Below are 27,658 nucleotides of genomic sequence, written 5' to 3' on the forward strand. Positions count from 1 at the left end.
TATTGATTTTTTTTTCAGATATTGTGCTTTAAAACTCTGGAATATTCTTTCCTTATAATTTTTCTACCTATTTTAGATATACATGTTTGATGAATTGTACATCTTGATATATACATCATCATAACTTCCTTTATTTTTCAAATAAGGGTTACTTTTTGAAAATATTTATAATGTTTATTTTAAAGTCTTTATCTATTAAAATGATATTTGGAACCTCTACACAGGAAGTTTCTCTTGTGTGCTTTTCTCCAATGTATAAGATATGTTTTCTTTTCCCTTGCATGTCTCATCTCATAATTTCTATTAAAAACTGGCATTTTAAGTAATTAATTTTACCAGCTCTGGCTAATGATTCCCCTTCTCTGGAACTGTTTTGTTGTTGGTGTTGTTTTTTGCCTTTTTATTTGTCTATTGACTTGGCAATACTATATTGAAGTTTTGTCTGTATCATGAAGCAGTTTCTGTTTTTCCTATTAGGGCACAGCCTTTGGTATGCACACAGTCATTCTGAAAAGACAGTGGTTTTAGTGGAGTTCTCTCTGACTCTTTTTGTTTTCTCATTCTTCAAGCTATCTCCCTCCATTGTATCACACCCAGCCTTTAGACTTTCTGATTGTAGGCAAATCGTTATGTAGTTTTCAAAATGCTATAGACAAAAATTGCTCCAGAGTTTGATCTAAATAATTCACATTCTTTTGCACAGGTAGTTTTGAGGCAAGTCTTTGAGGTTTGTTTAGATACCACAAGAGGTTTCTTTAGATACCACAAGGGCTCTTCTTAGCTATCTCTTCCCCTTGTCCTCTTTGATAAGCAAACTGGGCTATATTTTAGCTTATTGCTCCCAGAGTGCCACAGTCTCATTTTATTTACTGACCACCAAAATTTACATTGGTTTTGAGAGTGTGATTAGGTTTGAACTTCCATATATTCTGTTACAGATAAAGTCATGTTCTTTACAGAAAGCTGTAATGTTCTCTGTTATTTAGGCTAGCCACTCAGAGTGACTAAAAGATTCAGATCACTAATCTGGATCTGGCACCAAAAGCAGTGGCCTACATCTCTCAAAGTGACATTTCTGCTTCACAATAAGGTACTTGTCCATGATCTTTTTCTTCTCAGTTTGCCCCACCTGATGTGGAGCTTTCACCCAGTGATTGAGCTGGGGTGGAGTAAATTAGAAATCTGGTATTCTCAGATGCTGTACCTGTAATAAAGCCTCCACTATGTGACAGTTGGCTAAGTGGTGGAATAGTGCCCCTGAGCTCTCACCATATGCGCCTGGTATTTAGGGTCTGAAACACTAAGCTGAGTTTGTAGAGTGGATGAGAAATGCTGGAGGATTGCAACTTCCATGAATACACTATAGCCCTTGATTGGGAGCTAGAGGGAGATACTAAGGCCTTTTGCAGGGCATTGCCCCCTTAAATACTCAAACCCCAGTATCTGGTGTCCATTCACCATATCTGTGTACCTATATTATGGTGTCTGGACTCCATTTTTCTGGGGAAATTCAGGCACCATGTAACATGGAAATGCTATAGGAAATGAAATAACATGTTCTAAACAATCTTTTCCCAGAGAAGGATCCAGAAAACCCAAGGGCTGAAAGAATATAAGGACATTCAGGTCAGGAATATTTTACATCTTGTTTATCTCTGCAAGTAAGAAATATGGGTTTTTTGCATCCTGGGGTGTGAGGAGGAAAAAGCATTTCTATTGTTTCTACCTCAACACCTTCTGTTTATTCTCTTATTAGTTACTTCCAGGATCCTGTGTGCTTTCTCTGATAATTCTGTTTCTCAGAAGTTGAGGTAGGTAACTCCAATAGAGGGACTTATATAGGTAGTTAAGCATAGGTAGAAGACACAAAGTATACTTACTGCTTAATTAATGCATCTGGGGAATACAAACTGCTTATTTAAGCTTTATGTATAACAATAGGAAAAGGAACAGGATAAAGCATGCAAGAATATTTCTTCCATGAGCAACAGAACCTAACAGTAAAATTTAATATTAATCAGTTCTAAAAACCACCATAAGAAAGCTCCAAAACATGAATGAATAGCACCCAGGTGGGAAGTATAAGGAAAGACAGTGGAATGGGTGCTGTAGAGGTCCTTTGTACGAATTCCACTGATCACTCACATCTTGAAAACACTAGGGGGTTGTTTAAAAAGTGCATGAGTGGGTGTTTAGGCATGACTGCCATCCCTAAACACACTGTGTGGTACCCTACTGCAGAGAGTGGCTATCACACATAATTTAAAATGATTGACACCTCTAAGAATGAAGTAGCACCTAACACATGCACCATATGTAATGGCACTGTGGGTGCCTTGAAAGTGTTTAGATACTTACAGAAGCATGTTTTCCTTAGAGTGCAAGTATGACATTTTTACACACCCTTTATTCCTGTGCAAGATTCTTTTAGGTGCTTTTTCAGAGGTAATGCCCAAGAGCATAAGGTCCCAGAAAAATATACCTTTGAGTTCTTCTGAGACTCATATCCATTTTTCTAAAGTTGCCTAACTGAAATAAGAACAAGTCTTTCTGTGCTATTATGTTGTTCTATTTTGCCTGAACAGTATTCTTTTTGCAGATCTTATTCTCTATCCCAATGAACATATCTGTTAAATTGTACTCATCTATTAGCTCTTCTTCACCAATTTATTAGGGTTTGTGCATCATACTGAGGAACTTGTGTTCTTTGATATACTTTTTCTGTCACTTTTTAAAAAAATTTTGTGTATCCTTAGTTTTTCTTTTACTTTCCTTTTGTTGTTCTTTCTTAATCTGGTGAGGAAAGAGAAGAAGGTAAAGGGAGATGGAATGAGACAGAGAATGAATAGACCAATAGTCTAGTTCTTTTTTATTACTGAGCAGGGTACCAGGCACAGGTGATGGAAATCTGAGTTTTTTCTAGTTGTTAGCAATTATGTATAAAGCTACTCTATATATTTGTACACAGATGTGAACGTGAGCACAAGATTCATTTTTACTTGTGTAAATATCTAGAAGTGTCAACTGCAATTTCTGATTCTGCAAGTAAGGAGCTCAGAATTTGTCACTACATCCCTACAACAAGTAAAAAGCTGAACAGACAGAAAAATCAACAATTCTTCTTGAATTTGAAAGAGAGGAGAGGACACAGAGAAAACAACTGCACCCAAGATTGGAGAGACAAACAAGCAAATACAGGGAGTCTCAGATTACTGAACTGGAGACTCGGAAGTGGAAACCACTGTGGGAGCTAGCGCCAAGGTAGGAAAACCTGAACTTGATGAGTTTCTGCAGGCTTAGTGTGGACAACTCTGAGAATTAAAAACTTCAGGGGGACCCAGTCATGGGAGGGCCCACAATTTTGTAAGATTTACCTTCACAAGATTGACAAGGTTCCCACAATAAGTATCAGAAAAATATCCCTCTTGGCCTTCTGGCAGGGGGTAGGAAAAGAAACTACTTCAAAATAACTCAGAACACTCTACTTTTCTTAAAAAAGCCTGTCCTCAAAAGAAACTAGTTAACCAGAGCCTAATCTGCTAAGATATTTTCAGAGCATAACTGATCTGGGGAAGGGAAAAAACAACTCCAGTTAACTCTAGCCACCTTAACCTAAGAGAGGAGAAAGTAACCAAGGGAAAAACTTATGAAGCTCACAGTCCAGAGGCATATGCTTACTAAAGGCAAAAACCCATTTTAGGACTATAGAACACTTCCTCTCCCCTCACAACCTCACCACTACATTACTGAAGGCCATTTACAGCAATTCCTTTTACCCTGAACATCGTGTTCAGTTATCTGTGTATAAACACAAGTTTCATGTTACTTGTGCGAACAGGTAGGAGTGGAATTTGTGTGACTTGTGGCAAGTAAAGATAAATTTTAAATTAATAAGAAAAAAAAAATCTCTCTTTTTAAAAAGATTTTATTTATTTATTTGACAGAGAGTGATCACAAGTAGGCAGAGAGGCAGGCAGAGAGAGGGGGGAAGCAGGCTCCCCCCTGAGCAGAGAGGCCCACACAGGGCTGGATCTCAGGACCCTGGGATCATGACCTGAGCAAAAGGCAGAGGCTTTAAACCGCTGAGCCACCCAGGCACCCCAGAAAAAAAGTCTCTTTTTGCCAGAACTCCTTTAACATTTTGTGGTGCCATAAAAAAATGTGTCAAATTTACAGTTACCCATATTCTCACCAGTACCTGGGGTATTGACAGCTTTGGTCTGGTGTTGTTTTTAGCCATTATAATATTTGTGTAGTTTTGTTTTTTTAGTATTTGTGTAGATTTTTGTTGTGGTTTCAATTTGTCTCTTTATATTGAGTACAAATGTTGACTCTCTTAATTTTCATATTTGCCATTTACATTCCAAGTTTTATTACATTTTTTAATTTATTTTTAATGACATTTAAGAGTTTTATAGATTCTGAATACAACACCTTAGATGGAAACATGATTTGCACATGTATCTCAGTCTATGTTTTTTTATTCTCTTAACAGTGTGTTGTTCAGAGCAAACAATTTCAGTTTTCATAAAGTACAATTTATCATTTTTTGTTTCATGAGTCCTTTTAATGCCGTATCTAAAGGCTTTAGTCTTAGAAATATGATTCTTGTAGGACTATCATTTTGTTTAAGCACTTTGAATATATCTTCCCACTGCTTTCTGGCCTCCATGGTTTCTGATGAATAGTTAGCTCTTAAATCTTGTAAGGATCCCTTGTAGGCAATGAGTTGTTTTTCTTTTCCAGCTATCAAGATTCCCTTTTTTTCTTTGGCAGCAACAGGCTGAATATAATGCCTGTTGCTATGGACTTCTTTGTATTTATCCTATTTGGAGTTTGTTGCATTTATTGTATGTGTAAGTTTTTTCAACAAATTTAGGACATTTTAATTTTCAAAAACACTACATTTTTTCGTCCTTTTTCTCTCTCCTTTCCTGCTAGTTATCCCATAGTGCATATTTTGTGCGCTTACTTTCTGGTGTTCCACTTTTCTTAAGGCTCTGATCATTTTTATTCATCCATTTTACTCTCTTTTTCTTATATGCACTATCAGTGTTCAAGTTCATGGACTCTTTTTCTTTCTTGCTACTTATAATCTACTGTTGAGAACCTGTTATTGTATATTTACTTTTTTTAAGTAAGCTCTATACCCAGCATGGGGCTTGAACTCATGACCCTGAGGATCAAGAGTTGCATGCTCTACTACCTGAGCCAGTCAGGCATCCTTATTATACATTTAAAAATCAGATTTTCCTATTTTGAAAAAATATTTTCTACCTCTTTTTTGCTATACTTTACCTTTTAAAATTTATTTTATTCAAGTATAATTAACATAGAGTGTCATATTAGTTTCAAAAGTATAGTATAATGATTCAGCAATTCTCTACATTTCTCAAAGCTCATGAAGATAAGTGTACTCTTAATCCCCTTTATTGATTTCATCCCTCCCCCAACCCACCTACCCTTTGGCAACCGTCAGATTGTCCTATTTAAGAGTTTGATTTTTTTTTGTTTGTCTCTCTTTTTTTGCTTTGTTCATTTGCTTTGTTTCTTTTTCTTTTTTTAAGATTGTATTTATTTATTTGACAGAGAGAGATCACAAGTAGGCAGAGAGGCAGGCAGAGGGCCCGGGAAGCTGGCTCCCCACTGAGCGGAAAGCCAGACCCAGGGCTCAGGGCTCCCAGGGCTCAGGGCTCCATCCCGGGACCCTGAGATCATGACCTGAGCTGAAGGCAGAAGCTTAACCCACTAGGCCACCCAGGCACCCCCATTTGCTTTGTTTCTTAAATTCCATATAAGGGTGAAACTGTATGATATTTGTCTTTCACTAACAGACTTATTTCACTTAGCTCTTGAATCCTGTAAGGATACCTTGTATGCAATGAGTTGTTTTTCTTTTCCAGCTACCAACAAAACAAAAAGGCAACTTACTGAATGGGAAAAGATATTTGCAAATGATACGTCCAATAAGGGGTTAATATCCAAAATATACAAAAAACATATGCCACTCAATACTGGAAAAAAAAAACCCAAATAATCCAATTACAAATTGGCAGAAGACATAAATAGACATTTTTCCGAAGAAGATGTATAGACAGCTAAGAAACACATGAAAACATGCTCAGCATCACTCATCACCAGAGAAATACAAATCAAATCACAATGAGAGACCCCTCATACCTGTCGGAAAGGCTAAAATCAAAAACACAAGAAACTAGTGTTGACAAGGTTGTGGAGAAAAAGAAAATCTTATACACTGTTGGTGGGAATGTAAATTGGTACAGCTTCTAGAGAAACAGTATGGAGCTTCCTCAAAATTTAAAAATAGAATTAATATGATCCCGCAATTCCACTGCTGAAGTCCTTTGTACAACTGCCAGTGGCCACTGACAGCCTGAAAACACTGAAGGATTTTCAAAAGGAGCATGAATGGGTGATTAGGGTGGACTGACATCGTTAGGCATTCTTTGTGTGGTACTCTACTCCAGAGAATGGCAATCATGTGTAATTAGATGTGATTGACACCTCTATGAGTGGAATAACATATGACACATGCAACATGTGATGCCGCAGTAGGTGCATTGAGGGTATTTAGTTGCTTATAGAGTGATGCTTATCCTGGAGTATAGCATTTCCCCTAACACCCTCCCCTGTGTGAGACTAGTTCAGGAAATTCTCTCGATTAATTCTCAGAGGCAAGTCATAGGAACTGAAGGCCCTAGAAAAAAGCTTCCCATTGAGTTTCCTATTTCATTCATATTCATTTTACCAAAGTTACTTGGTAACTGAGAATAAGACTTCCAATGCTTTCATGGTGTTCCACTCTATCTGTATTTTTCCTTTTTGTCAGAAGGTATATCCAATCCAAAACCCCAAATATGATAAAAATGTTCTCAACTATCAGCTTCCCTTCCCATTTTCAAGTCTTTTTTTTTTTCCTGGTGTTAAAAATTCAGGCCACTGATTACACTTTTAAAAATTCAGTGTAATTAAGATACAGTGTTCTATTAATTTCAGGTGTACAATATACTGATTGAACAGTTCCATGCATTACTTGGTGTTTATGAAGATAAGCATATTCTTATCCCCTTCAACTCTTTCAGCCATCACCTGACCCACCTCCCCTGTGGTAATCATCTGTTTGTTCTTTATAGTTAAGATTCTGTTTCTTGGTTTATCTCTCTTCTCTTTTCTTCCTTTGTTCATTTGTTTTGTTTCTTGAATTCCACATATGAGTGAAATCATATGGTATTTGTCTTTCTCTGACTGGCTTATTTTACTTAACATTATACTCTCCAGATCCATCCATATGCTGTTACAAATAGCAAGATTTCATTCTGTTTTATGGCTAAATAATATTCCATCACAATACATAAAGAAGATGTGAGATATATATCTACATATAGATATATATCTCACATCTTTATCCATTCATGAATGGACATGTGGGCTGCTTCCATATCTTGGCAATTGTAAATAATACTGCTATAAACATAGGGGTGCATATATCCCTTTGAATTAGAATTTTTATATGTTTGGGTAAATACCCAGTATTGTAATTCCTGGATCATAGGGTAGTTCTATGTTTAAATTTGAGGAATGTCCGTACTGTCTTCCATAGTGGCTATAGCGGTTTGCATTTTCAGCAACAATGCACAGGAGTTCCTTTTTCTCCACATCCTCACCAACACCTATTTTTTCTTCCGTTTTTGATTTTACCCATTTTGACAGGTGTGAGGTGATATCTCACTGTAGTTTTGATTTGCTATTTTCTGATGATGTGTGATGTTGAACATCTTTTCATGTGTCTGTTGCCCATCTGTATGTCTTCTTTAGAGAAATGTCGTTCATGTCTTCTGCCCATTTTTAATTGGATTATGTGGGGTTTTTTGATGTTGAGTTTTATGAGTTCTTTATATTTTTTGGATACTAATCCAATTATCATATGCCATTTGCAAATATCTTCTCCCATTCTGTAGATTGCCTTTTAATTTTGTTGATTGTTTCCTTTGCTGTACAGAAGCTTTTTATTTTGATGTAGCTCCATACTTTGTTTGCTTTTTTCCCCCTTGCCTCAGAAGACAGATCTAGAAAGATGTTGTTATGACCAATATCAAAGACATTACTGCCCGTGCTCTCTTCTAGGATTTTTATGGTTTCAGGTCTCTCATTTAGGTGTTTAATAAATTTTGTTTACTTTTGTGTTTAGTATAAGACGGCAGTGCGGTTTCATTCTTTTGCATATTGCTCTTCAGCTTTCCCAGCATGCTTTGCTCAAACAACCATCTTTTTCCAATTGGATACGCTTTCCTGCTTTGTCAAAGATTGACTACATAATTATGGGTTTATTTCCGGGCTTTCTATTCTGTTCCATTGATCTATGTGTCTATTTTTTATGCCAGAACCATACTGTTTTGAGTACTATAGCATTGCAGTACAACTTGAAGTCTTGAATTGTGATACCTCCAGATTTGTTTTTCTTTTTTTCAAGATTGCTTTAGCTATTCAGGGAATTTCATGGTTCCATACAAATATTAGGATTATTTGTTCTAGTTCTGTGAAAAATGCTGTTGGTATTTTGATAGAGATTTCATTAAATCTGTAAATTGGTTTAGTTAGTATCAACATTTTAAGAATATCTGTTCTTCCAAGCCATGAGCATGGAATGTTTTTCCATTTCTTTGTGTCATCTTCAATTTCTTTCATCCACGTTTTATAGTTTTCAGAGTATAGGTCTTTCAACTCTTTGGTTAATTCCTAGGCATGCTATATTTTTGGTGCAGTTATAAATTGGATTGTTTTTTATTTTTCTTTCTGCCACTTCATTATTGATGTATAGAAATGCAACAGATTTCTGTACTTTGATTTTATATCCTGCAAATTTATTGAGTTCACTTCTCAGTTCTAGTAGTTTTTTGGTGGAGTCTTTCAGGTTTTCAGTATATTTTATTATGTTATCTGCAGATAGTGCAAGGTTTGTTTCTTCCTTACCAATTTGGATTACTTATATTTCTTTTTGTTGTCTAATTTCTGTGGCTAGGTCTTCCAGTACTATATTGAATAAAAGTAGTGAGAAAAGACATCTTTGTCTTATTCCTGACCTTAGGAAAAAAGTTCTCAGTTTTTCCCCATTGAGTATGATGTTAGCTATGGGCTTTTCATAAATAGCCTTCATTATGTTGAGGTATGTTCCCTCTAAACCTACTTTGTTGAAGATTTTATCATGAATGGATGTTTTACTTTGTTAAATGCTTTTTCTGAGTCTATTGTATTGATTGCATGGTTCTTATCCTTTCTCTTACTGATGTGATGTATCACATTGATTTGTGAATATTGAACCACCCTTGCATCCCAGGAATAAACCCCAGCTGATGGTGGTGAATGATTTTTTAAATATATTGTGCATTCAGTTTGCTAGTATTTTGTTGAGGATTTTTTCCATCTATGTTCATCAAGGATGTTGGCCTCTATTTCTCTTTTTTGTGACGTCTCTATTTGGTTTTGGTATCAGGGTAATGCTGACCTCATAGAATGAGTTTGGAAGTTTTCCTTTTGTTTTTTGGAATAATTAGAGAAGAATAGGTACTAACTCTTCCTTAAGTATTTGGTAGAATTCATCTGTGAGTTTGTCTTGTTCTGGACTTTTGTTTGTTGGGAGTTTTTATTATTATTACTATTATTATTATTATTATTATTATTTCTTATTTCATTTCATTGCTGATAATTGGTCTGTTCAAATTTTCTATTTCTTCTCATTTAGGTTAATAGATTATATGTTTTTAGGAATTTATCCATTTCTTCTTTATCTCTGATTGGTTCTTTTTTATCACTCTCTTAATGGTCACACTGATGTCCTCCACTCTTTTCTCAGATCCAGTTATTATCTCCATGATAACTACTTTAAATACTCTATTAGGCATATTACTTATATCCATTTTGCTTATATCTCTTGCTGTGGTTTTGTATTGTCCTTTCATGTGGGACCTATTCCTCTGTCTCTTCATTTTGTCTAAATTTCTGTGTCTGTTTCTGTGTGTTAGGAAAGTCAGATTTCTCTCCTGCTCTTAAAAGTAATAGCCTTATGAAGAAGAGGTCCTGTACTGCCCTGCAGTGCGGTGTCCCCTGTTCCCCAGAATCTGGCATTTCAGGGGTGTCTCCTATATGTGTTACATGTGCACTGCTGTTATGTCCTTGCCATTTTTTTTTCTTCAGCCCAGTCTTCTGTAGAGGTTCTGTTTGTCTGTTAGGGGCAGTGTTTGGTCCCTGGCTGGGATGGGGCACACAGTTTTAACAAGGCGCATGTTGGTCCTCTTGTGAAATGAGAACTGTAGGCCCAACTTCATGGTCCAGGGCTGCCTGAGTGGGGCATGCAATTTTAACAAGATATACCTCAGCTACTGCAGGGCCCACTGCCAACCCTGGGACTGAATCCCCCCACAAAGTGTTCTGGTTGGGAGATTCATTGTTGGCAAGGTTTGTGTCAGTCTTCTGGGAGAGGAAACCCACAGGGAGGGGACTGAGGCAAGTGTGACAGGAAAGGGTGGATTCCCCAAGGTGCAGGGAGTAGGGCTTGGCATAAGCAAGTTAGATAAGGAGTGTCTATAGTGTGCTGGTTCCCACAGGTAGCTTTGTATTTATGCTGGGGCCAGGGGAGGGAGATGGTGCCTGCCAGCTCCTTTGTTCCTGGAATCTTCTGGGACATACTCCAACATGAGTAAATAATTTTCCATATGACCCAGACATTTTTCAAACTGCTGATTCTATGCTATATCTCTGTGAGATGCTTGTTGTGCTGTCTCTTTAAGGGTGGGGACTCAGCTTCCTATTGCCTTCCAGGCCCTCCCAGAACAGAGCATGTTGATTTCTAAAATTCCAGGCTTCTGGTTGTAAGAACTCACGTATTTGGCCCTTCTTGTTTTCAAAGCCAAATGTTATTGGGATTAGTCTTTCCCATGCAGGCTCCCTGATATGGTAGTCTTTTTCTCTCCCCTCTCTATGCCCACAGCTCTCTCCCACCCATGGACAGCTGTAGTCTGTTTTGCTCCCCACCCCACATCTCTGTCTTCCCTATACTCTTTGATGTGGCCTCTTCTCTACCTTTAGTTGCAATTTGTTCTGCCAGTTGTCCAATTGTTTTCTGTTTTTTTTACACTGATGTGTTATATAGTTGTATTCATGGGATGAAATGAGCTTAAATCCTTTTGCTCTACCATCTTTCCAGCCTCTCAAGTCTTGTCCTTTAGACAGTGATAGATTCCCTCCTGCTTCTCAGATACCTACACCTCTGAAGCTCAAAGTCCTTTTTATCTCAGGTATTGAAGCTTTTATTTCTTCAGAGGCCTAGAAGATGCTTGTTCTTATGAAAATAAGTTTAAATCTGCTATACATCATCAATTTATTAGGGATTATGCATAGGTACCCAGACAATTTTATTCTTCGATATTATTTTATTTATTTTAAAAATTATGTATTATTTAGTTTTCTTGAAAGCAGGGGTTTGGGGATGATAAGAACCATATGGCTAGATGCCATCTTGTGGACTGGAGAAACATCTGAGGTATAAGACACTAATTTTGCGTTCTTATATTGTACAAAGGGAGATGAAAATATGCCTCCCTCCTTTGATTCTGATGAAGAAGTTTAATCAGAACAGCACTTTGTGTGTATTAATAAGTTGTATGTATACCCTATTTCAATGCTTTGGAAAATTGTAGTTACGAAGAGAAGGGATATTGCCTTCTCTTGTCTTTTGCCTTTATGCCTCCTCTACCTGTCTACTAGGCACAGTGCTTTGTCATCTGATTTTTTCCCCCATTTTTGGTCATTTGATTTACATTTCATGCATGTTTTTGAGGAAAATTATATTGCTTTGGATGTTTAATGCATGGGGATTGGATACAAAATGTGTTTTTTAATGTGGTTTCTTATTTTAATTTTGAATTACTGATTGGTTGATTGCTGTTGTATTGTTTGTTTTTCAAAGCAACTGGTATATGAAATAGATGCATGCCCCAAGGCTCTCCCTGTCTTCCACAATGTCACAGAGACAAATTTTTACTCTTAGGACACTGATCCTTAGAAATATGATTTTTAAAATATAACATACATTAAAACACTCCTTTATGGTGTAGAGTTCAATAGGTTTTTAAAAATTCCCTTAGTTTTGTATCTACCACCAGGGTCATGATGCAAGAGTGCCATTACCTCCAAAATCTCTCATGTTCCTTGTAGCCAACCTCCACGTAACCTAACCCTTGGAAACTACTGCTCTATTTTCTGTTCTTATGTTTTGTAATTTCCAGAATGTCATAGAAATGTAATCATATAGTATGTAGCTCTTGGGTCTGGCTCCTGTATCTTAAAAAATACATTTGAGTTTTATCAATATTTTTGTGTGGAGATTTATATTTTTTCTTTATATATATTTTTATATATCTTTTCTCTACATATATATGTGTATGTGTGTGTATATATGTGTGTGTGTGTATACAAAAAAACTATATATGTATATATATAGTTTTGTTTTGTTTTGCTTTTTTCTGACTAACATTCCAGTCACAGGTAAAGGAAATCTGGGTTGTTACCACTTGTTGATGCTTATGAATATAGGTGCCTTATACCTTAGTATATAGATATATGTGTGAATATAAGTTTCATTTCACCTATGTAAATAGCTAAGAGTGGGATTGTTGAGTCATATGGAAAGTATATGTTCAAATTTATGAGAAACTGAATAAAAACTGTTTTCCAGAATGACTACCATTTTGGGTTTCTGGGAGAAATGTACCAGAGATCAAGTTGCCCAAATCCTCATAAGCCCTTAGTATTGACAGACTTTTTGTTTGTTTTTTTTAATGGTTATTTTTAGACCACTCTATTGAGGTATGGTTGACATACAAAAACTGCACATATTTAATATATACAACTTGGTGAGTTCAGAAATAATTATATACCTATGAAATTATCATCATAATGCCATAAACACGTATAACATTCCAGTCACAAGTAAAGGAAATCTGTATTGTTACCAATGTTTCAACACTATTTGTTAAAGGCCAGTCTTTTTTCATTGAATTGTCCTTCCATCTTTATTGAAAATCAGTTGACTATATTTCTGTCAGTTTTTTGGGGGGACTATTTTTTCTCTATGTGTCTGTTTATCCTTTTGTCAGTAAAATACTATCCTGAATACTGATATAGGTCTTGAAATTAGGTAGTGTGTGTCTTTGAAATTCTTTCTGTTTTTTGGAATTTTTTTGGCTGTTCTAATTCCCCTATATCATAAAATAGGTTTTAGAATTAGCACGTAGATATTTACAATATAACCCTACTGTGATTTTTGACTGGGATTGTATTGAATTGGTCAGTGAATTAAGGGAGAACTAATACCTATATAAGAAAAGCCCCAAACTCATATAGAAGAGCAAAAAATAACCAGATTACAACTCCCTATCTGACAAAAATGCACAATGGATAGAAGAAGTTCATTTCTCATAGCATGGCAAATAGCAGAAGCATCAGTATGGTTGCTCCATTTTCTTTTGTCCCTGAGTACTATTAGGTGATACCATAGACCACATGTAGGTTATGTATCATTTGGCTGTTGCTGCATCTGAGGAACACAGGTACAGTGGATTAGCATGTTTTATAGCAAGAAGCAGATAAGTGAGTCCCCTATTACCATAAGTATTTGCGGCTAGTTATGCTATAGTCATTTTGACATACGTAGTAGTCTATGTGACCAACTGTAGAAACTTCTCAGTTTCAGAAGGCAGTACTTCTTATAGTTTGTCATACTCAGCAAGGGCATTCAGGGACATTGAGGACATATGGTAGACTATTGCTCTGAATAATACTTTCATAATATTTAATTATTATAAGGCATGGACATGGTATATCTATATTTGTTTATATCTTCTTCAGCTACTTTCATCAGTGTTTTGTTGCTTTCAGCATAGATGTCATGCACACATTTTATTACATTTATATTCCATGGGATTTTGTCCATAACAACCTTCATATCTCATATCAGATAACTCAATCAAAGACAGCTGAAGGACTTGTCCAAGAAAACATGTTAACCTGGGATAGAATGATTACAACAATATTCATGGTAAAAACAGACATTTACACAATGCTTCATGTCTTTCACTTCAGGCTTACTATGTGCCAGGAATATTTCTAAGCTGGTGCTGTAAATGAATTCAGCTAAAATTTACAAGAACCCCCTAAAGTAGGGGCTGGTGTAATTATCCTTATTCTACTAATGAGAAAAGAAAGGAAAGGGAATTTTAATAATTGCTTTAAGATCGCACATCTGGCAAGAGACAAAACTATTATTAGCATCCAGTCAGTCACTCTCCAGTGTTCCAGCTTTAAGTCAACATATGGCCCTCCTCAAGTCCTTTGATTTTAAATCCAGAACTAGTATGTATTGAATATCTGAGGCAAGTACAGTCTCTTATGTAGAGTTTGGATAATTGCCCAGATTACAAGGTGAAGGAGGTCTGAGAAAAAACAAATACTCATATCTGAATAGGAAATGATCTAGAGTAGAATGGGGTGCATTTGCATCCAGGACCTTCAAACCTTACATGAGGACACTAGGATGTCTTATTATGTTTTGTCTACAAGCTTCTCCTTGGGATTGAGTCATTGGGTGTGATGGAATTAGATAGAGGAGAAAGTTGAAATTTTTGAACATTTCACATAGAACTTAAACTAAAATCCTTTTGGTCAGGGTTTTCAACAAAATAACAACAAAAAGAGTTTTTGAGATACTTAAATTATGTTGGTTTACTAGACAGTACCTTTGACCAGATCCAGATTTGAAGTTGAGGTATGCTCCCATCTCTTTTAGTGAATTTTAACATGGGTTAAAACTAGAATAACATTCTTGTTTTTGGCTGACATTCAGGTATGGGCAGTCCAGGTCTCAACAAACAGAAAACATTCACCTTTCCTTGGCTTCCTAGCAAGGGAAGCCTGCCTTTATGCCTCTTTTCCTTTTACAATGGGTAATGGTAGATATAAATTGGTATAAATTACTGAAACCACCATAACCTCCTAATATGTATATAGATATAGATGATATAGATAGATGATAGAGATAGAGATAGAGATAGAGATAGAGATAGAGATAGAGATAGAGATAGAGAAAAAAGAAAAATCCATAGCTTTTGTTTTGTTTTCTTGGTAGGTGTTCAGTCCTTTTCCTGGTGAATTAAATGACCAAGTTATCCCTCATGTACATGTAAAGAAGGGCTGTGTAGGGGTGGGTGGGAAAGAATGGTGTTAATTTCTCTGCCTGGCAGCTCTCTCAGACCTTCAGAGTCTATAGATGTTGGGCAAGTTTCTTGTCTCTATTTCATCAGATTATATTCCTAATGGGAATGAAGGAGAAGAGGCTCTGACCACAAATAGGAGTCAACTTGGGGACCAAAAATGACTCGGGGAAACCCAGTTTAAGTTTAAAATCCGGTTCAACTTACTTTCTCTCCTCATTGTGAATAACACAGACAGTTATGTATTTTTCCAAATTTTTCAACTTCCTAATCTACAAGCTTTTTTATAACCTGGTTTTCATCCTTTTAAACCAAGAATGTTTTTTGGTTTTGGAATCTATTTACCTACTTTGTTCTGTGTTTATCTTAGGATGTTTGTCCAGGCCAGAAAGATACATACACATGGAGGCCTGTGTCTCAAAATGGAAAATTTGGAAAAGGTCCTCTCTACAACCAGACCTCTGATGAAAAGCTGAGAATTTTAAGGATGAGAGGAGGAACAGGGCAATTCTAGGCTTTAAAGCTATTTTCTTTCTTGGAATTCAGTCCAAGTAAGTTTTACATTTTGTTTCCTCTCTGGGGTAAGAGGAGAAAAGAGATTTCTATTTTCTTTGTTGCAAATATTAGTTCCTCTCTCCTTGCCTCCTTTGAGATTATTTATGCATGTATTCTGTTTATTTTTTGGTTTTGTCATTAAGATTTGGAATTCCAAATAAGGGTGAATTAATTTTCAACTGCCATATAACATATTATTTCAAATTAACAGCTTTAAACAATACACATGTATTATCCTATAGCTTCTGTGGGTCAGGAGTCTATCCACAGTTTAAGTGGATCCTTGGCTCAAGGTCTAACAAGACTGACATAAAGGTCTTGACCAGAGTAGTGATCTCATCTGAAGCTCAAGGTTTTCTTTCAAAATTGGCAAAGTGGGCAAAATTCACTTCCTTTCAGCTATAGAACTGAGGCTCTTTTTAGAGACCCTCTGTTGTTCCTTGTCATTTGACTCTGTCCAAAACATGTCAACTTGCTTTCTTAAGGCTTCTCTCTCTAGTCTCTAGCCCACCTTTTTTGAGGTGGGTGTTATTACATTTTTAGAGGAAATATTGATAAGCCAAGGGGCCAGTCATTGTCAACAGGGCTGGGAAAAACATTTAGACAACCAATTAGATTGTTTCATCTCACATTTTAATGATTTCATCAAAAAGGAGATGGAAAGGGAGTAATTATATGTAAATTTTCACTGTGGTGATAATCCAAACATATATTTTTAAGCTCAAGATATTGATAACATATTAGCAAGTCCTACTTATGTGAACCATACCAGCCACCCAGAATATCCTAATGATAATGAACATGTTCAGAGAGAGGTCGGTGAGGAGATATTGTATCCTCTTTTAAAGAGCTTACCTAATTAGGTCAGATCTACTCAGAATAATCTACCTATTGATTAAATCAAATTCAAAAGATTGGTGACCTTAATTATATCTGTAACATCCATTTGGCTAATAAACATAATATAATCATGGAAAAGATATCCTATGAAATTCAAATTTCTGCTCACACAAGAAGAGTATGCAGGGCATGTGCATAGGGACTCATCTTGAGACTATCTTAGAATTCTGTCTTCTTCTAAGGCACTTGCAAGTTTGAGGATGAAGACTGGGATAGAGAAGGTTGTGCAGGGAGGGTGTTGATGGGAACTTCAAATTTGAAGGGCAACAAATCGTATGTAAAGCATCACTTTTAATGACTTAAAATTTAACAGATTAACACAAATGAGGCTCTATCTTATTTTTTTAATTTTATTATTTTTTATTAACATATAATGTTTTATTTGTTTCAGAGGTACAGGTTTGTGATTTATCAGTCTCAACACAATTCACAGCACTCACTATAGCACAAACCCTCCCCAATGTCCATCACCCAACCACCCCATCCTTCCCACTCTCCTCCACTCAAGCAACCTTCAGTTTGTTTCCTGAAATTAAGAGTCTCTTATGATTTGTCTCCCTCTCTGGTCTCATCTTATTTCCTTCTGCCCTCCCTTCACCTACGATCAATCGTCTGTCTTGCTTCTCAAATTCAATGAGGCTGTATCTTATCTGAGTGAGAGGAGAAAAGAAGAAAGGATCATTCTCTCTCAGCCTAAAAACCTGTAAATCAAGCAGGCAGCAGGTGAGGTGATACTAATGCAGGGAGAGATGGAAGAAGGAGGGCATTGGGGTAGGTGTTTCTTAGATGTTTTGCATAAATCCTAGGTGCCCCACAAGGGTTGGAAGCATCAGGTATTATGAAGGTTAACCTGGCTGGGGAGCATTTGGGCAGGGCTGCCACATTTAATCAAGCTTTGTGCAGTGCCCCACTCGAAAAAGTGCCATTCAGGTATACTAAAATATGATTGGCACTTTTTTGAGTGTGGTAATTCACAACATGTACAACCACATGTGGTGGCCCTAGAAGTGGTAACATGATTGTCTGTGCACAGTTGCACTCACTTTAGCCAAATCCCCATCCTCTCAGAAGACTCGTAAGTGCCTCTGGAAGACCAGACCTAGGATCTGAGGGCCCTTGGGGAAAGTTTCCATTCAATTTCTCCAAATACTTACCTACCTTTGTTCAAAAAGGGGCCTGAGACCTTGGAACAAGATTTGGATTGGGTCCATCACTCTCCTTCGCTTTTGCCATTTCTTTTGTGCACTAAAGCCACGTTTCCTAGGAGCTTAGAAGTTCTTCCTACTTTAATATCCTTTATTTCTTAAATTATTTTTTATTATGTTCAGTTAGCCAGCATCTAGTACATCATAAGTTTTTGTTGTAGTGTCCAATGACTCATTAGTTGTGTATAACACCCAGGGATCATCACACCACATGCCCTCCTTAATACCCACTACCCAGTTACCCTACCCCTTCACAACTCTCCCTTGTGTAACACTCAGTTTGTCTGAAAACCCTGTTTCAGTAACAGTTCAGATGGTGACCAGAACTTTTCAGTTAGTCTCTTAAAAATTTTTATTTTCATTACTTTGTGTCTTATGTGAAATATAAACAATTATTGAAATGATAAGAGGTTTTACTTCTCAGACCCTTGGAACTAAAAGACATGGTGCATAGACTTTTCTTTCTGTTCTTATGGGGTCCCTCTTAACCAAGCTTCTTCAAAGAGAGACTAGACTACTAGAGAAACAAACAGGTGAAAGATGGCAAGCAACACAGTTGTGGAGACCATTTCAGAACTGCAGCAATTCATGGGAAGCACTTTGTATGTTTTACATTCCTGTGTTGGAAAATTAGTGTATCCAGATGTCCTCAGGCTTTGAATTACAACAGAGCATTGAGTTGGCCATTCATCTTTGTCAGTATTGCTCTTTTTCCCAACAGCTGCTTGTCTTTACCTCAGCCTTGGTGGAAATTTAGGTTGCAATGAAGAGAATGGAAATTGCTCTTAATATGTTTACAAGTGCACCATATGTGTCTGCTGTTCAGTGTTTGCTCCATTTTTTTCCTGCCCTGAGTCTCAGCTACTCCTGATTTGAGCTAGACTGTGAAAGTGACTAATTGAAAGTTTTCTCAAACTTTGGGTATATTTGGGAGGATGTGTGTATGTGTACACATGCTCATATGTTTTGGAACTCTTATGTTTGTGAGGGTACACTGTATTGTTCATTTTTTGTATTTTTGATTTATGGATTTTATTCTTATTTGGATTTGATTTGTTGTCCATTTATATTTTGGTTTGTATATTTGTTTTTTGTTGTTTTGTTTCTTAGGGCTTTGTATGTGTGAATTTTTGTTTGGATTTTTTATATTCTTTGCCATTGATGATTTGATTTGTGTGGTATGTGTGTGTATTTAAGAATTTACAAATTTTATCTTGCTATTTTTGTCATTTTAATTGTGTTTATTCTGTGATTGTGTGTGATTATCCGAGTCTATTTGTTTTTGCATTTCTATTTGTGGAATTGTCTTTATGTGTGTTGAGGATTCTTTTGCTTATATCTGGGTTTGAGTTTATTCCTTTTATTGTTTTTTGTCATTGTTGTTTGCTTGTGAGTTTTTGTTTATGGTTTCTCTTGGCAGTTAATCTCAGATGTCCCTGAAATGTATAAAGCTGGTGAAATGAATACTTTGAGGTTACTGAGAGAGATAAGGATGGGGGAAAGCAGAAGAAATGGCATTGGGCTTTGGGTGGTTGAAGAGCAATATTCCTATTTTGGGGGGCCATTGTTTTTCTGTGAAAAGTTTTTGTAAATCAGCTTTCTATAAGTAAAATTTACATATAAAATTTACCATAGTTATACAATTTACCATAGTCATACAATTTAATGAGCTTTTACAAACATATTCAATAAGGTAACTAACAGCCCAAAATTTGTCAGGCCTTCAAATTCCTTCATGTCCATTTTCAGTCAATCTCCTTCACTTCCCTTTGGACCCTGGAAACCACTGATCCACATTCTGTCACTACAGTTTTGTTTTTCCATAATCTCATATAATTGAAATCATATAGAATGTAGCATTTATATGTTTTGTTCTTTTCACTTAGCATAATACACTTACTATTCATGAGGTTGTGTGTGTTCCTTTTAATTACTAAGTAGTATTCCATGGTATGTACCACAGTGTTTTTAATCCATTCGTCTTTGAAGGATAATTAGTATCCTTCAATTTGGGGCAAATAAGAATACAACTACTATAAACAGTTGAATACAGCTTTTTGTGTGAACATAGTTTTCATTTCTCTGGAGTAAATATCTAGCAATGAGATTGCTGAGCCATATATAAATGTATGTTTAAGTTTTTAAGAAGCTGCCAAACATTCAAAGTGGCTGTACCATTTTGTACTACCACCAGAAATATGTGATATCTCCAGTTGATTCACATATTAACTTTTAATTTTATTTATATGGGTCTGTTTTGGAACTCTCCATTCTATTCCATTGATCTATTTACCTGTTCTTTCACTAATACCATACTTTCTTGGTTTCAGAAGATTTATATATAGTAAGTGTTTAAATCAGACAGTGTTAGTCCTCTAACTTTATACTTATTTTTAAAAATTGATTTGGCTATTCTGGTTCTTATGTTTTTCCTATACATTTTAGAATCAAATTGTTGATATCTACAAAAATTCCCAAGGAGATTTTGATTAGGATTGTGTTGAATTTCTGGGTCCATGTGGGAAGATTTGACATATTACAATACTGACTCTTCCAATACGTAAGAATAGTATATGTCTTTATTTATTTATAGCTAAGTGAATACTTATGTTCTAGATTATGGTAAAGTGTTTAAATTATAATTGTTCATTGCTAGCATATAGAGATACTATTTATGGTTTGCTGCCCATCTCTCAGGGATCACTGTCTTTCAATGCCTGATTTCTGGTAACTTGTAAGATATTGTTAACTATTTTGGCAGTTATTTTCATTATTTCAGGTGGGAAGATAGATTTGTTTCCTGTAACATCATCTTGACTGGAAAATGTACAACATATACACATAGGTGGTGGCTCTAAAATTGGCAAGTGTTTATTAGCATTCAGAGAGCTGCTTTCTCTTGAGTCTAGGTACCCTTCCCCCCACTTCAATATTGGACTGCCTCAGGGCACTTTCTCAAGTGACTCCTAAAGTGCAAAATGTAGAGACTTAGATTTTAGGAAAGAAGCTACCCACATAGATTATTCAGTGATTTAAATTCCTGTGTCTGAAAGTGGCCTGTCTAGATGGAAATGAGACTGGCTAGAAGAACATAGCCTTCATTGCTGTCTTATCAGTTCTTTTCTGCTCTGCAGTACTGAATTTTCTCCCTTTTCCCTCAAACCCTTAATATTTTTTCATCCATCAATTCCCTTTACTATTTTCAAAACTTTCCTTTCTTGCTCCCCAAATTCTCTTCTGCTTCTGTTTCCCTCACAGCCAAACCAAAACTTTATTGAATCTCAGGGATCAAAGCTACTTCTTTCTTTATGGAGTCTTTCCATTTTTCTGGACATACTTTTGGAAATTATATGACATTACCAAATGATACAAAATTTCCCAAGACTTTTACTCTATTTAGACTCTTTTATTCTTGTCATTTTCTCTCTCACATGTATATGTGAAAGGAAGAGGGGCAAGGAGAAACCAGTACTCAGATAGCCTTATATGACAAAATATTAAGTTGGTTTTTATATCCCATTTTTGATGTCCCTTCTTTATCTAGTGTGTGGGACAGTAAGGTTGGGGGGGTGGCAGGGGAGAGAGGGAAGGAGGGAAAGAGAGATATTGAGAACTCTATAAGTCTGAAAGCCTCGGGATTGGAGCAGTGTATGAGAATCAGTTTGCATATTTTACATATCTACTTGGGGGAAATGGGGGCTTCCTGATGTTCTTCTCCTTTAATCTACACTGAGGGTCGAATTGACCGCTTCTTTTTAGGGAAATTTGCTGCCTACCTCAAACAAGGAAATTTAGGTTGAGGATGAGATGGGAAGAAAAACACTCTATTTTATTTACTAGAGTTGCTAACACAACAACATGTGTGTAATTAGAGTGCTTTTTTTTTGAGGTTGTATGATTTTTTATTTCTTATTTTAATTTTAGTATGTGTTTTCTGGCAAAGTGTTTATTTTTGTGGGCATTATATATTTGGGATTTTCTGGAAGGGAAGTTTTTAATTGTGCTTAAGTATATATAACATAATTTTTAACCCTTTTTAAGTGTAAAATCTGTTGGCATTAAATATATTCACATTGTTGTGTATCCAACATAACTATCTATCTCTGCAATTTTTTAATCATTCCAAAGTGAAGCTATATTTGCATTAAACAACAACTCTTCATTATCCCCTCACCCCTAGCCCTTGGTACTTTTATTCTACTTTCTATCTATGAATTTGCCTATATTGGTACCTCATACAAATGAAACCATACATTATTTGTCCTTTTGTGTCTGGCTTATTTCACTTAGCATAATACTTTCCAGGATCATCCTTGTTATAGCGTGTGTCAGAATTTCCTTCCTTTTAAAGACAGAATATTCTATTTTATATATATATCTCCATATATCCATTTATCTGCCATGGACACTTGAATTATTTCCACCTTTTGGCTATTGTGAGTAATACGGTTGTGATATGGGTGTACAAATATCTGTTCTAGTTTCTGTTTTCAGTTGCTTTGGATATAAACACAGGATTGGAACTTCTGGGTCATATGGTAATTTCATTTTTTTTTAAGACTGCCATACTGTTTTTCATAGCAGTGCCACCATTTTAGAGTCCCACTAGGAATGCACAAAGGTTCTGATTTCTCCACATCCTGTCAACACTTGTTATTTTCTGGCTTGTTTTTGTTTTTTATAATAGACATCCTAATGAGTATGAAGTGGTATCTCACTGTGATTTCATTTGCATTTTCTTTGTTTTGTTTTGTTTTTTAATTTTATTTAATTATTTATTTATTTTTTTTTTCATTTTCTAATGACTAGTGATCTTGAAAATCTTTTCTTGTGCTTATTGACTGGAAATTTTTTAAAAAATATTTTATGATTATTTCAGTTTAATTAATATATATAGATGTAGATTTGAGACTTTTGAGTCATTTTAGTCTATTGACTAAATAGAGTTTTAGTCTGAATGTTTGGGGACTTGGACCCATCCAGGTTAAATGTCCCTCACCTTATTCTCCCTCCATGTGGCAAGTGATTTAGTCAGTTATGTATTTTATTCAATACAACCATCTCTGTCTGTACAGACTCTTGTAAAACTCATCTCCCTAGCTCTAAAAGTGTAACAGGTTTGGGATGTTTGAATTTCTTTTACCTACTTCCACCATCTCTCAGCTTCAGTTTTTAAAGGAAACGATGGACCCATGGAGGTCTGTGCCTCCAGAGGAAAATATTGGAAAAGATCCTCTCAACAACAGGAACTCTAGGAAAAAGTGGAGAAAATTCAGGGCTGGGAAGGAAAAATTATACACCTCTAGGCTCTAAGGCTATCTTCTCTCTTGATTCCAGGCAAGGTAAATAGACTTATATCTTATCAAGAAATGGTGGAGAAAATGGGATTTCTGTCCTGTGAATCCTAGCACTACCTTTAAATTGTCTTCTCTTCTCTCTTGAATTTCCTGCATGTTTACTTTGCTTCTTCTGGGGTTTTGGAGTTAAGTTGTTGAACTCTGAACAAAGGACTTGGAAGGTTGGGGCACAGAGGGATGTGGTGGGTATGTTGGAGGAAGCATTATCTTTGGTGGAAAGAAACCCATTTTTCATATGCCATTTCTAAAAACTTGAAATTCAACAGGAAAATGTTGATGAGGTTATCTCTTACTTGAGGAAGAGGAAAAGGGAAGAAGGCTTGTTATCTTTCAGGCCTCAAAATCAGCACATTATGGATGCAATAAAGTAAGGAGATACCTCCTTTGAGTATCTCCTTACTTTATTGCATCTGTAATAGTAATAGTCATTCCCATGCTAGAAACTCTGTCTTGGATGAAAATTACATGTGTGTATTTGGGCAGGGCCACCACCTTCAGCTGAGTGTAGTGCCCTACTTGAGAGGGTGTCATTCACATAGACTGGAGCATGATTGTCACCTTTTTGAGTAGAGTAATGCACATTATATACAATATATGTGGTGGCTGTGGCAGCAAGTATTAGAGCTACATACACAGAGCTGCCCTCCTTTAAGTCAAAGCACCATCCTCCCACTGCTGGGACTCTCATAAGGAGGTCTTGAGGAGCAAAACCTAAGGGCTGAGTACTCCTGGGAAAAGTCACCCATGGAGGTTTTCCAGGGATTTGTATGCCCTATCCAAAGGAGATGTGCCCACGCAGGTATAAAATTTGTAGTGAGGATGCAGCTTTCCCTTTTTGTGCATTCAGAGGTTATACTTTCTGCAAAACCCATGTACTCTTCATGCCCCCCAGATTTTTCCTAGCAACATTCCGTATGCAACATTTGTAAAGTACCCAACCCTTTCCCTTTCCCTTTGGGACTTTTCAAATTCCTTCCCACCTCAGAAGATTCCCTCTATACCTGAAACTTCTTTACTGTCTAGGACTGAAGGCAAGTCTTTCTTCAGGAATTTAGATGCACTACCCTACTTAGAAAAATATATACATTTTCTTCCAAAGTATATGTATACAAACATATACATATACCTAAATATTATTCAAAATACATGTTTATGTATATCTATATCAATTCCTTCTGAATTCACCATAACAATACAGGTTAAGAATATGCCTAGAACATTTAATTTGGTTGGTTCCTTTTACTTATTTAACATTTTATTTTTTAATTCTGTGAAAAGATGAAGAAATGGGAAAGTACTTATCTCAGACCTCTTGAGAATAAGATTATGTCACTTGGTCTTTTCCCTTCCACATTCCCTGAGTTGTTCCTTCTTAACCCAAGGTCTTCACAAAGAAAAAGCAAGAGTTATAGAGAAATGTATGGCACTATAACCCTGGAGATGATCTACAGGACCAGAGAAGTAACTGGGAAGCAGGTTGTATACACTATAGTGCTGGGAAATGGGGTTGAGGAGCTACCATTCTGATGCCTACTTCCAGATGAGTTCACGTAAACCACATTGCATCAGCACACTGAATGGGCAAGTGGTTGTTTTTGGAATTTTGCTGTTATCTAAGATCAGTTATATGTCTTACCTCACTCCAGATCTTGGGGGAAATTTAGATTATGACCAAGAAGAAGGGAATTCCTCTGATTTATCTCCCAGTACTATTACATTACTACCTTGTACAACTAGCGTCAAATGCTCAAGAGGCGTGCTCCCTTCTTATGAGCTCTATGGGTTTCTCTGGGCGGCAAGTCTCACACCCTCAGATTTGTGCCAGGCAGTGACAATGATGCCATTGTAAATTGTTCTCCATTTGAATCTATGCTTATTTTTGAAAAGGCATGAGAGTTTATGTTTGAGTGTATATATGTTGGTGTTCATAAATTAGTTGATTGGCTCATGTATATATCACATTGTTTGAATTTGGTTTTTAGTTTTCGGATGGTTTTGGTTTAGTAATAATTGTTTATTTGGACTTTGGTACCTGGTTTTATTATTTGTTTACTTATTTGCTTTTGCAATTATTTTGTTTATACTTTTGCTTTTATTTACAGAGTCTGTGTATGTGTTTTTAAATTTTGGTTTTTGCTTTTTAAATTAGTGTTTTTTGTTTCTGATTCATTGTGCATGACATTTTGTGCTGTTATTATTTGCCTGTATGCTTGAGCATTTTTTTTAAAGATTTTATTTATTTATTTGACAGAGAGAGATCACAGTAGACAGAGGCAGGCAGAGAGAGAGAGAGAGAGGGAAGCAGGCTCCCTGCTGAGCAGAGAGCCCGATGCGGGACTCGATCCCAGGACCCTGAGATCATGACCTGAGCCGAAGGCAGCGGCTTAACCCACTGAGCCACCCAGGCGCCCCTTGAGCATTTTTTAAGTTAGAATTTTGGCTTGTTCAGTGAATATTTGGGTTTTGGACTGGGTATTATTCTTGAATTATGCATATTTGGTTCAAGTTTGGGTTCCTTTTTTATTTGATTTTTATTTGTTTATGTGTTTTGTTTAATTTGTTCAGAGAAGTGCTGTGGAGTTTTAGCTATGGTTGTGTGTGTGTGTTTTTGTTTAGGTACGTATTTTCCTTGTGTTGTGGGAATTTAAAATTTGTATGATTTTTCTTTGGTGGGTTTTGATGGTTTTTTCCCTTGAATATTTTTGTGGGGCTCTTTAATTTTTGTTTTGTGGATACTTATGTGTGTGTGTTATTTGGGGTCTGGTTTGTGCAAGTTTTGGGAGTTCATTTGGATTTTTTACAGTTTGTTTCAGTGTGTACACTCATATGGTTTGATATTTGCCATATGTTTTCTTATCAATATATTCAAATATTTTTGTTTGTTTTTTTCATGGTTGCCTTATTTGTTTATTTACTTAATCCTGTTTATTAAGCTTGGCTTATATGATGGAGTGTGGAGATTTTTTTAATCTTATTGGTTTTGTTTTATTGTTGATTTATTTGTGCCTTGTTTTTCTGATTGTTTTTTCAACTGTAAAGGTTTGGGTGCATTGGGTTTTTTTTTTTTTTTAGGGATGGATTATTTGTTCTTTGTTGGGTTTTTTAGCTTATATTGTATTTATTTTTTGAATTGTGTATATGAGTGTGTGTTTGTTATTTGAGAGTTTTTGTATTAATGGATTGCTTAATTTGGGAGCATGATTTTATTTTTGGCTATTCCAGTCCTTTGCTCTTCCATTTGAAAAGCATTATTAAGGTATTTGGTATGAAATCTACAATTTGATACATTCTGGCTTATTTATGTACTCATGAAATCATCACCACAATCAAAATAGGCAACATTATCCCTTGTCTCCAAAAGATTCCTCCTGCCCTGAGTGATCCCTCATTCCTTCCCTTCTCCCTACCTACTTGCCCAGGCAATCATTGAGCTGCTTTCAGTCATTAGAGATTAGATCTTAGTTTCCAGATTTTTATAAGAATCGAATCATGGAGTATATACCATTTTTTGTCTAATTTATGTCCCTCAATATAATTATTTTGAAATTCACCCATACTGTTAGATAAATCAAAAGAGAAAGTTAAGTAAGAACTCCACTACCTCTGTCTTCAGGTATCCAGTCCAGTGAGAGTGGTATTCTCCTGTTTCCCATTTCTATATTTTGCAGCGACTTCTTTTGATTAGATAGTCATGAATATTCTATCATTTATTACCTCCCTTTCTCTGTTCTAAAAAACTCCCCGGGGATGTTTGTGGCAGGGAGATATTAGCTACTTCATCATCAGAACTATCCTAGTAGTTGTCATGGACTTTAAACCAGTATTCTCAAAACATTGTCCTCAAAATCAGTGCAAGTGTAAATCATGCCAACAAAATGGGGGACTTTAGGTTCAGACAAGGTAGCATAGACCGAAACCTACATATTTGAGCTAAGTACAACTGTAGTGCTGGAAGTAACACAAGGAAAACTCTGAAAGATGGAAAGAGGAAGGTGAACTGGTTAGGAAGTTCAAGACTGGACAATGGCGGAGTTGCAGGTTATCTTGTGGCCCCTCTTGCAACAGGAGAAGTCAACCTAGGCATGAGGTTTCCCAGTCCCCTACCTACCAACAGAAGGTGGGCTAAATGGGAGTTTTGTTCCTCTCCTTTCAGCATTAAAATGAAAGCACTGCCCCATCAGAACTGCAGTGTCCTAATGTGGTTTGCCTCAGTTATTCTAAGATTTTTGTTATCAGTGATGGATAATTAAATAGAAGAGACCAAGGACTTGAGGACATCTGAATCTCTTCACTTGACCCAGTCTTCCTTTTTCTTTCAATGAAGAAGAACATTTTAGTTAGGTATGGATTTCCCCAA

This window comes from Enhydra lutris, unplaced genomic scaffold (genome assembly GCF_002288905.1).
Source record: "Enhydra lutris kenyoni isolate GAN:26980312 unplaced genomic scaffold, ASM228890v2 scaffoldscaffold65, whole genome shotgun sequence".
In the NCBI taxonomy this organism is placed as follows: Eukaryota; Metazoa; Chordata; class Mammalia; order Carnivora; family Mustelidae; genus Enhydra; species Enhydra lutris.